Consider the following 11,874-nt stretch of genomic DNA (forward strand, 5'->3'; position numbering starts at 1 on the left):
ACTTTGTTGAATAGTGGAAGTGACGGTGCATCGGTGAACAGAATAAATATTAGCGAGGATCGACAAGCTGTGGAGTCGCCTACACCAAATGAGTTAGAAAAACTATTAAAGATCTGAAAAACAATAAGGCTACGGGGAAGGACCAGCTCCCGGCTAAACTTCTCAAACATAGCAGTGAGCAGCTCGATGAAGTTCTGCACCATATTATGTCGAAAATATGGGAAGACGAGGCATTACCTGCCAAATGGTTGGACGACCTCATTTGCTCTCTCTTTATGAAAGGGAACGGACTGGAGTGAGCCAATTACCGAGGAATAACCCTCCTTAATTCGGCGTACAAAATTATGTCCCGTATTCTATTCAACAGATTGAGACCGCTTGAAAAGTCCTTCGTCGGCGAATACCAAACAGGTTTTCGTGAGGGCCGTTCAACAACAGATCAAACATTTACCCTGAGACAAGTCCTTGATAAATTCCAGGAGTACAACATGCAGACACATCATCTGTTTATTGATTTCAAGGCGGCGTACGATTCAGGGAAACGGAATGAATTATGGTAAATTATAGTTTTCCGGCGAACATGGTCTTCCGGCGAAACTGATACGGCTGATTCGCATATCGTTGGACGCATTGAAATCAAGTGTAAGGTTGCTGATGAAATATCGACATCATCTGTTACCTTAGATGGATTCAAGGAGGGTGATGCACTCTCGAATCTACTGTTCAATATAGCGCTCGAGGGAACGAGTAGGAAAGCTGGTGTGCAAAGAAGCGGTACCATTATCACAAAATCGCATATGCTCCTGGGATTTGCGGACGATATCGATATTATCGGGATTGATCGCCGATAATATCAATATCGTCCGCAAATCCCGTGGAAGAGGCTTTTGTGCCTTTTAGGACTGAGACAGCGAGGATTGGACTCAAGATCAATAGCAGCAAAACGAAGTACATGGTCACTGGCAATCAACGTGGGTTCATTAGTGGTGGTGGTAGCAAAATGGTGCTGGATGGTGAAAAATTTGAAGTGGTAGAAGAATTTGTGCATCTTGGAACATTAGTGACGTGCGATAATACTGTTACCCGCGAGGTGAAAAGGCGTATTGCAGCTGTAAATAGGGCTTATTACGGACTTCGTAACCAGCTTAAGTCCCGGAGTCTGCAAACGAGAACAAAACTCGCGCTGTATACTACTCTGATTCTTCCGGTGGCTTTATACGGCCATGAAACATGGACGTTAAAGGAGGCTGATCGGAGAGCTTTCGGAGTGTTTAAGCGTAAGGTGTTGCGGACAATGCTCGGCGGTAAACAGGAGAACGGTATCTGGCGGCGTCGCATGAATCACGAATTGTTCCAGGTGTTTGAAGGGCTGGATATTAATAAGCTTATACAACACGGCAGACCACGGTGGGCTAGTCACGTTGTTCGTATGCTGGAGAACGTCAAGCGAAGTAAATATTTAGTAGAGGAAGAGGAAGAGGTCGCAGGGTTTGGGGAGGGCCGCGTACACGATGGCTTTCCGCAGTTGACGAGGACCTGAGGGCGCTCAATGGTCAGGGCGACTGGAAGCGATTGGCCCAGGATCGAGTCCAGTGGAGAAGGATACTCCATTCGGCGTCGGGTCAGACCGCATCGTGCTTTCGTGCTGTGCGGTTCTTTCTCTCTTTGCGGAAGGATGTTTTTAATACTACCCGAAGCTATTTTAATTTCAACAGTGCTTCTCAGCGCTATTTGTACCCACTGATCCCGTTACGATCTTTGCAAGGACCCGTGCCTTCGTTTTACGTTGGACCCGTTTGCGGAAGTAAAATTCCGACAAGCGGTGGTAATCCTGCAGGGACACCGTTCTGGGAAAAAACCTCTTAGAAGGTCACGTCTCCACGCTCAGCAATGAGCATTAACAAAAACAAGAGGAAGGTGGAGTCTCTGAATTCTCCACTTCCTTCAAAGAAACAAGGTTTCAAGACCGTCCTGCCCAAGTGCGGAAAAAATAGAAGGAAGCTGGAGACTTTAGATATTCCTTCCAAATCTAATGTTGACATTGTTTCTTCTCCTATCGAACTGAGCAATCAGTTCGATTTGATTAATGATGAAATTGAGCAAATCGAATCTACCTTTAGCCCAGGTGATTCGATTCATGCGAAGAAACAACGGATTCCGCCAATTGTGGTATCTATTGCCGAGTTTTCTGGCTTTCGGAATGAAATCTTGAGTAACCTTCAGGGGATCAAGGTTTCATTTCGGATTGCTAGGAAGGGTGACTGCCGCATTTTGCCGGGATCTTTTGACGATCGCAAACGTCTTCTTCGGTATTTAACTGAGAAGTGCCATAAATTCTTCACATACGACGACAAAACTGAGCGAATGTTCAAAGTCGTCTTAAAAGGTCTCCTTGGATTTTCACCAGTCCAAGTAATTAAGATAAAAAAGAAATTCCACTCTGGTACTTCCCAGAGGGGCATTTCTCAAGAATTTTATTTAGTTCATTTCAACAAAAATGAACTAAATAATATGAAAAGTTTGGAAAAGGCCTGTATTATGTCTCATGTCCGTGTTACATGGGAACATTTCCGCAGGCCTGGGGGAAATTTCCAAAACCCCACTCAGTGCCGTAAGTGCCAAAAGTGGGGTCATGGAACCAAACATTGTCACATGGATGCTAAATGCATGATTTGTGGTGGAACCTCTCACGCCAAGGACGCATGATTCCAATGAATTTAAGTGCGCAAATTGTGGGGGCAATCATAAATCCAATTTCTGGGAATGCCCTTCACGCAAAAAAGTTTTGAATTCCCGTGCAAAATTGATGACGGGAAATTCCAATCGGATCCCAAATTCGACGGGTAGACATTTTTCAAACGCTCAAATTTCGAAACTGGTTACCGGTCGAGCAATTCGTACCCACCACAATTCACAAACAAATTTTGCCGCTCGTCAACGGGTAGCAAGCAATTTTTCGAATGTACCTACGTATGCAAACATCGCTGCTGGTAGACAAAATTTCTCTTCTCAAAATGAGGTTTATACCCATGTCCCAACGGAAAATAATGGTCATGTTGCCGATTCAGGTAGCATGACTGCTTCCGACTTTGATTTCTTAACTGAACAATTGCATCACATGATTGATGCAATGTTCAAAGCAAATACCATTCCTGAAGCTGTTCAGGTTGGTATAAAGTACACACAAAAAATTGTTATCGGACTCCGTTTCAATGGATCCAAATAATTGTGTGAAGGTTCTAAATAGGGATGCTTATACGGCTATTATTGTTACTATTCTTGGTTCGAATCACGGCGCAGCCATACACTTTTGTAATTGTTCTGCGATAATTCTCGCGAAAAGTGAGTGAGAGGTAACAGCTTTGTCTTTTTCTCACTGCAATGTCAAATTTCATGAAGAACGAAAGAGAAAGAGATTCGTCCGTGCAGTGCCCTATTAGGCCACTACACGCGCGGGTTGCTAGTGAATATTCTAGCCCAACATTTGAAAAGGGCGTAGCAGCCAAAATTTATTTTTTCTGATTCTTCGTCTACATATATAGCTTTAGATGTAGACGAGGAATCAGAAGAAATAAATTTTAGCTGTTACGCCCTTTTCGAATGTTGGTCTAGAATTCTTCTAAGTCTTGACGTTTACTGGCCTTGTTGCTTACGATTTGAACTTAAAGAAATTCAATCAAATTTCAATGAAGGTGTGATTGAAAAAAACAAGTATCGCGCACATTTTGCTGCATAACGAAACGTGTCGTGTGATTATCGTTAAGGCCTCTCGTTCGCGACGTCATTGGTTCAAAGCTGGTCTTATTTTTTAGTTTCTGGTGTCCTTAGTAAAATTTCACTTTCAGTTTTGCATTTTCTGGAGCGATTGTGAAAATTTTTCACTGTATCAACTATTTGATAAGATTATCAAATTACATGAGACCTCCAGGCTGTCGGTAAGATCTATGACCCATTATTACCCGAAAATTCGGAAATTTTCCTAGCAACTCAATGGTACACTCTTTCAGAACTTTTTATTTGGGGATATTTTAGATATTCCATTTAGAATCGAGCAGGCTAGAAGGAGATGGATGTAAGTGACATTTTGGTCAAAATTGAGTTGACTACAGTAAAACATGTTTTGGTTTTAGAGCTTTGCGGCAATATATTTTTGAACTAACTAACTTTTTTTCACTCACACCGTTTTGCGTTTGACCCCCTCAATTATCTTTTCAATTATCTTCGTGATTTTTTCCAGACTAATGGAACTTGCCACACATGTTGCTTATAATTTTCCTCATGGATTGAATCAGAAAATTCTCCAAGAATTCTTTAGGAAGATCCTCAAAAGTAAATGTAAAATGATTTAAAATTTCTCTTATTCGAAAATTCCTCTAAATGTTGGTTATGAGCTTCCCTCAGAAATCGTGGAAATTCTTTCGGAAACTTTTCTACGAATATTCTATAAAAAAATTCTTTTGGCAATTCCTTAAAGAATTGCATGGGAAATACCTTCTGGAATTTCTTAGGAAGCTCATCAATGGACTCCTTGCTAAAGTCTCCTGGAATATATTTGGCAATTACTTTGGACATTATTATTCGTAATTAAATGCATTTATTCGGAAATTTCTTTAATAATCTCATCGGAAATATCTCCAGATGGTGCTTATTTTTTTTTTCCATAAGAATTCTTTCTGCAGTTCCTACATTTCTATAAAATTTCCTTTAAAAACTCTCCCAGGAAATCCTTAAAAAATATTTCAAAAATTTATTTTGGGATAGCTTCAGGAATTCCTTCGAAGATTCCTTTGCAAATTCCTCCAGATGTTCCTTATTGACATACCTCAGGGATTACCTCTAAAATTTATCCAGAATTCCTTTCGGAAGATCCTCAGGAATTTACGTTGAATATTTCTCCAAAAATTCCTTCGAATTTCTAAGGGGAATTTTTTATCGGGAATTTGTCCAGATGTTGCTTACACACTTAGAATAAATCGCCGAATTCGGTAAAATTTTACCGAAATCTCAACAGCAGAACTGTTCGGTAAATAATTTTACTGATTTTCGGTGATTTTGACAGTTGAACAATGGAAAAAATTACAAAAAATCTGTAAAATAATTACCGAACAGATCTGCTGTTGAGATTTCGGTAAAATTTACCGAATACTGTGAAATAAGTTAAGTGTGTATGAACTTCCCCCAGGAATTGCCTCAGAAGTTCTTTCGGAAATTCCTCATGGAGTTACTTCGGGAGCTGCATCGAAATTCTTTAAGGCACTTCTTTGGAAATACCCACTAGAATTCCTTAGGAATCTTTTCTTTGGGCTCCATCCTAACATCTTCCAGGAATTTCTTTGAAGATTGATTTGGACATTCCCCTAGGCATTTCTTTGCAAATTTCTTCAATAACTTTATCGGAAAATTTTCCAAATAGTTTTTTTTTTCCTGTTCGGGTGTGCCACTGCGACCAGTTATTAGATCTATTGTACCATGTACCATAGCGTTACCCGTATCGTATAGTGTTTAATTGCGTGTCGAATTATTCCAGTGCTATTGAGAAGCAATGCAGTATCGTTTTCGATACAGTTGTTGTTTTGTTTTCTCAAGACCATCATGACAAGGTCCCGCTATTTAGACCATTCACAGAGAGCAATCCCATTGATGGCGCGCCCCTTATCAATAGGATATCAATCCTCTCTTGAGAAAACAGGCCATGCATCGGAGCCCTAGCCACATCCTTGTCTTGCTTCTAGAATATCACCAGTAAAGCTACAAACCTGGATTTAGCTCTGTCTACAAGACCAAGCAAGAGAATTAGCTAAGTATCAAGAACTTCCGTGTGTTGCTCTCACTACCATTGTTCATCAGTTCAAGAGGAGTTAGTACGTATTTAAACCCCTAACTCGATTTTGCCAGCAGTCAGTCCTAGGCTGAACCGAGTATCGAGGTTTTTTTAAACTAATTGCTTGAAAAGTTATTTCTTCAAAAATCAACTACAAAAATCCCTCCAGGAACTCATTCGAAAATTCCCCCAAAGATTTAATCTAAAATTCCTCCAGATGTCCAAAACTCTTTCATGGATTCTTTAAGAAGTTCCATAAGCAGCTACTCAAGAAATTTCTTAAAAATTCATTTTAAAATTTCTCCAGAAATTTCTTTGCAATTGTTCCAGAAATTCCTTTGAAAATTCCGATAGAAATTACTTAACGTACTTCTTGGACAATTCCAACCACAAAAATTCCAGGAATTTCTTTGGAAATTCGTCCAGGTATTGCTTTGGACATTACTCCAGAAACTACTGCTGAAATTATTCAAGGAATTCGTTAAGATATTACTAAATTCTTTGGAAATTCCTCCCGTTTTTTTTCGAAAATAGCTCCAGAATTTTTATTATACTGGCTGTGCATGTGCTAAGACAAGACAAGACAAATAGCTCCAAAATTTTTATTAAAATTTCCTCCTGATGAATTTTCAAGTAAATTCTCGATATATCATTTTTATAAAATCCCCCTGCCCTGGGAGTTCTTTTGGAAATTTTTCAAGAGTTCCATCGAAAATTTCTCCAGGAATTTCACGGGATTTTTTTTATTTATTTCTTCAAGAATTTCATCGGAAATGCTTAAACAAATAGAATATTCCACGAATTATTGCCTCCAGGCAGGGTTGTAAATATTCGGCAGCACTGGATGAAGGTGATGTTTTTTATATCATTTTTTTATTTCCTTCCTGCTTTGAAATCAACCTCACATTCCCGGAGAGGTAGAAAAGTAAACAACAGAACTCACATCACCCACAGCGCCGCGAAGATGAAATTTACCACAGCAAAATGTACACATTCACCCAGCAAATTGAAAAAATTCACCACGCGTTTAAATGGGCCACTCACAGTCATACGGTAAGGCGCGAACTGAGCAGCATGTCAGAGTGACTTGTGAGTGGCTGAATGCGAAATTAAATAGTCGGTGTTGGAAATGATTTTTCGGCTGCACCCAGTCGCACTCACCACGGCGGCGATGAAGGCGACAGCAGATTTTACTGAGATCCATGTTTTTCACTGCATTGACTGTGAAATATTTCTACCCTGCCTCCAGGAGTTCCCACAGGAATTTGTGAGAAATTCCTCGAAACAATTGACGGATGAAGTTCCAAAATAAATTCTGGGAATTTCAGAAATTTCCAAAGGAATTCATGGAAGGGCAAACCATTCGGGATTTCTTCCAGGAATTCGAAAGGCGATTTTTCCGGTCCCTATCAATTTTGTTAGGCAAAAATCTATGCGAAATGCACTTTTGAAGGACCACTTTCAAGCCAGTGACACAATCCAGATAGGCGTTCCGCGTTCCGCAGGACGCTTGCTGGTCACATTAGCTCAGATAAATACTTAAGAATTTTTCAAAATATATTCTGATTTAAACATTTGAAACTGCATAAACTTTGGATATTCCATCGAGGAAAATCGGTAATTTATTGGTTGGTAGTTCGAACTTCTTGTTTAAGCTTTTTAAAGTCCTGAAAAAAATCTTTAGGTTTTGAAATAATCCTTGGGTTTCAGATTCACAAACTTCTTCTTCTTCTTCGTTGGCATTACATCCCCCACTGGGACATTGCCGCCTCGCAGCTTAGTGTTCATTAAGCACTTCCACAGTTATTAACTGCGAGGTTTCTAAGCCAAGTTACCATTTCTGCATTCGTATATCATGAGGCTAACACGATGATACTTTTATGCCCAGGGAAGTCGAGACAATTTCCAATCCGAAAATTGTCTAGACCGGCACCGGGAATCGAACCCAGCCACCCTCAGCATGGTCTTGCTTTGTAGCCGCGCATCTTACCGCACGGCTAAGGAGGGCCCCAGATTCATAAACTATGTGAGTTGAATTATATCTATGTCTAAAAAAGATTTTCCGAATAAGTTCGAATCCATAATAAACATTATTGCACATTATTCTGTATGACTTGCCTCAAAGTTGTGCTTTTCCAGAGGTGAAGAGGGTGGATAATTAAAAAAAATAATAAAAAGAATATAATACAACACATTTTTCAAATTTCACTTGTGAATTTCCTTTTCATCGGATTTTTTGAATAATATTTTGGCAATTCATATTTTTTTGAAGTTTTCGACCAAGAGATATTAGGGGGAGAGGAGACATAATTTTTGAAAATTATTTGTTTTACCCTTTTTAACTTTAAATAAAAGTCCATTTCTGTCACTGAAAATGAAATCAAAAGTCACTATTTGCTCCCTTTTTTCGCCAGTGTTGGTCACTAAAGTCACTATTTTTAGCAGCATTGATCGCTACCAGTCCTGAAATTGATTTAATTTATTGATTGATGTGAAAACAGTTTTAATAAATCAAATAAAGTTTATATTTGCTTTACGATTCTATTTTATGCATAATTTGATTATCATTTGTGCACGCCGCGTTAATCTTCTCGGCCCTCCTAACACACTGAGTTCTTCGTCCCCTGTTTATGTTTTGGTCCGAGTTCTTACAGAATTTGTGGTGACCAGCTTCTGAATGTTTTGGATTAAAGCTCTTCATTGACTTTTGCTGACCTGCCCCGATAAATTCGGTACGAGATTATCCATGATTAACGCAGTCAATTCATGATCCCACGGCCCCACGCGACTTATACAACCGATTCATGGATCCCGTACTGCGATTACGTCAAAGATTAGTTACATAATTGATTGGTCTTTGGTAAAGTATTTGGGACTAGTTTATCGACACTAAGTTGTAGATCTGGCACCATTCCCTGGCCTATGAATAGGGGGAGCTGTAACTGCTGGTAGAAGTATCAGTCAATAACCTGCATATATATAGGAAACTCTACTATTGTGTTTTCGTTGTGACACGTGAGCTTATGGTACCAGTACTTTTTCAAAACAAAAAAATAATGTTATGAAAACTCATATGTGACTATGTACGTTATGTGGAAGATATTGATTTGGAAAATGTATTGGAGGTAACCACTTTCCCTTCGATGGGACTCGAACCCATGACCCTACAGTACGCTAGACTGGTGCTTTAACCAACTAAGCTACGAAGGACCTCCGTCGGCCTTCGCAACCTAGCGGCTACTGAACGAGCTCGAGATTCCCAAATTGGACGCATAGTCAAATCACTCGCAATCCATTTCTCAAGCCAATACTTCCACATGTGTATAGTACACGTCCACATTAGTGGGCATTGAACTGAACCTGAGTTGCGTGCTCTTGCCTACGCAATGCGGTCGGGTCTGAGCTTGACGACCGATTGGCAAATAGCTTACACAACCTCACTTGATCAGTACAGTTGCTGATGAAGAATGTGTATAGCCGCCAGACATTCTAAATACTCACGCTCCTCTAATGTGGACGTGTACAATACACATGTGGAAGCAGGGCTGGCATACTCCTCAGAGTAGTCGAAATGTGCGTGTCTTTCGCACTCATCAAAAAGACCGGAGAGAGTGTGTTTCGATTATCGCTCATTTGTTCTCTTCCTCAAAGCAGTGAGGCTTCTTTGTGTTTTGACTCTGCAGCGAATGCATTTGTCAGACACGAAGAGTTGAGGATGAATGATGAAATAAACACACCGTGTTCCTCAATGAGTATTGATAGAACGGTGAATCAAACAGAATAAAAGTAAACATTGCTAAAGTTAAACGTAGTTGTTGATACTATTTATGCGTAATAAGATATGGATGACATATTTTTGCTAAAAATGATAAGATGAATGTATTACTGCTGCGTGAAGTTAAACGCTTTTTACAATTATATGGAAATGCTAATATTATCTTCCAAACTTAACTACATTATATTTTTGGTTTAGCTGGCTTTTGGAATGTTATTCCTCCCACTGAAAGGCACTTTAGGTGAACGACCACTAACCGCTAAATTGCTTCTAGAATTTTTGAGAAGCGTTTTCAAAATTTCACCGTTTGCTTTCCCGTGCCATTCCTTTCGAATATCATATTTTGGCTTCTTTTTCTTCTTTATGCAACCCATATTTGACAATGTTATACTTTTTAGCTTGGAGCGCCAAACTTCATTGAAACCCCGCCGAAATATGTTTGTGTTCCAAAGTATTTCTGCGAGCATCATGGAAAACAATATAATTTTTAAGAATATAGCACCAAGTGGCACAACTTTGTTTTGGTCCAACTCTCACCGGAATAATTCTCTCACTCTTCATCTTCGTCCTCACTCATCGTGTTGGCTTTGTTATACGATGAGGATCAGCGTCACTCTCTGTGGTGTGTATTAAAGTTTCCTCATTGTGCGCAGTGTGTGAGGAAATGCCAGCTCTGTGTGGAAGTATTGGCTTGAGAAATGGATTGCGAGTGATTTGACTATGCGTCCAATTTGGGAATCTCGAGCTCGTTCAGTAGCCGCTAGGTTGCGAAGGCCGACGGAGGTCCTTCGTAGCTTAGTTGGTTAAAGCACCAGTCTAGCGTACTGTAGGGTCATGGGTTCGAGTCCCATCGAAGGGAAAGTGGTTACCTCCAATACATTTTCCAAATCAATATCTTCCACATAACGTACATATTCACATATGAGTTTTCATAACATTGTAAATTAACGCCCAAGTCGGGTGGTTTAATCCCCGGAAATAATTATCTTTGATTGAACCAAAAATAATGTTTTTAAAAACATCGATAATTCCCGGGATACACAAGAATTTTCATCCCCAATCCCGGAACAGCAAAAATGGCCGCGAAATGGAAACTCTACGCATTTCCATCGGGAAACCGGAGGGGAATTTATTCGACAATTCGGAAGGAAATTCCTTTGGGGGTTTGAAGACAAATTCCTCTGGGAATTCAGAGGACAATTTTTCCGGGACTACGGAGAGGGATTCTTTCAAAAAATCGGAGGGGAATTCCTACGGAAATTCGGAGAAAGGTTATTGGGTGAATTTCTACGGAGTTTCTACGAAAATTTAAAGGAGAATTCGTTGAGGATTTTAGAGGGAAATTCAAAGGGGAGGATGCAATTCCTGAAAGAAGCTCATTAGCAATAACTAGAGAAATATTGATGTGAAACTCCTGGAGTAATTTTAAAAGGAATTTTTGGAGGAATTTCAGAGTATTTCCTTCGAAGTAAAAAATGGGGGAGTTTCTGAGGCATTTCTTGAGGAAAGTTCATAAACAACATCTGGGCGAATTTCCTAAGAAATTCGAAATAGAATTTTCGCAGGATTTTCGAAAAGAATTCCCTAAGGAATTTCTGGAGAAATTCTTAAATAAATTTCTGGAATAATTTCCGAAGGAATTCGAGGAGGTATTTTTGAAAAATTTTTGATCACCGTGCGCATGACTTTATTATTATTGATTTATTGGCATTTACCTGGAGGCAACGAAGCAACACTACCACTACCGCTCTGTTAAACGACGTCAAGCCTAAAATCACCGATAGCGTCGCCACCGCCATTTTCTCTTCGGTCCGTACTGCTCAAGAATTTCAAAAGCGGAATCATTTCTTGGCCGTTGTTTGGCCTATCTATTTTCACACTACACCACGAATTTGTGATGTTTCTTTGTCAATTGCATTAAGTTGCCTGCTTCGCTTAAAATCCGGAAAGACTTTTCCAGGCCATATAGGGATATAGGTATCGCCCAAACAATGACAGCATCAACCATTTTTCAGCGTATTGTCGATGTCATCACCAACGAAAGCTCGTTGTTGACCACAACATTGTCAAATTGTCTAAAGCTATTAAGTATTAGTTTGTATATGCAGCATCTTAAATTTTTAGAACATGCTTCATTTTTAATTCATCAAATAACCTTCCAAGTATTTATAACAAAGCCAAGCTCTACCTCCATAAGGATGAATCGTTCAACAAATGACCATACAACAAAATCATCAAAACATCAGTCATCCGTGTGATTCCGGACTTATCTCCATTT

The 11,874-nt window shown here is 39.6% G+C and overlaps 1 protein-coding gene across 1 annotated transcript in view; it reads right to left on the reverse strand.

The window, feature by feature from the left end:
• The window catches only part of LOC134226196 (GTP-binding protein Di-Ras2), a 406,254-nt gene that overhangs the window by 102,128 nt on the left and 292,252 nt on the right, over positions 1–11,874 (reverse strand). The window lies entirely within an intron of this gene.

This window comes from Armigeres subalbatus, chromosome 3 (assembly GCF_024139115.2).
Source record: "Armigeres subalbatus isolate Guangzhou_Male chromosome 3, GZ_Asu_2, whole genome shotgun sequence".
In the NCBI taxonomy this organism is placed as follows: Eukaryota; Metazoa; Arthropoda; class Insecta; order Diptera; family Culicidae; genus Armigeres; species Armigeres subalbatus.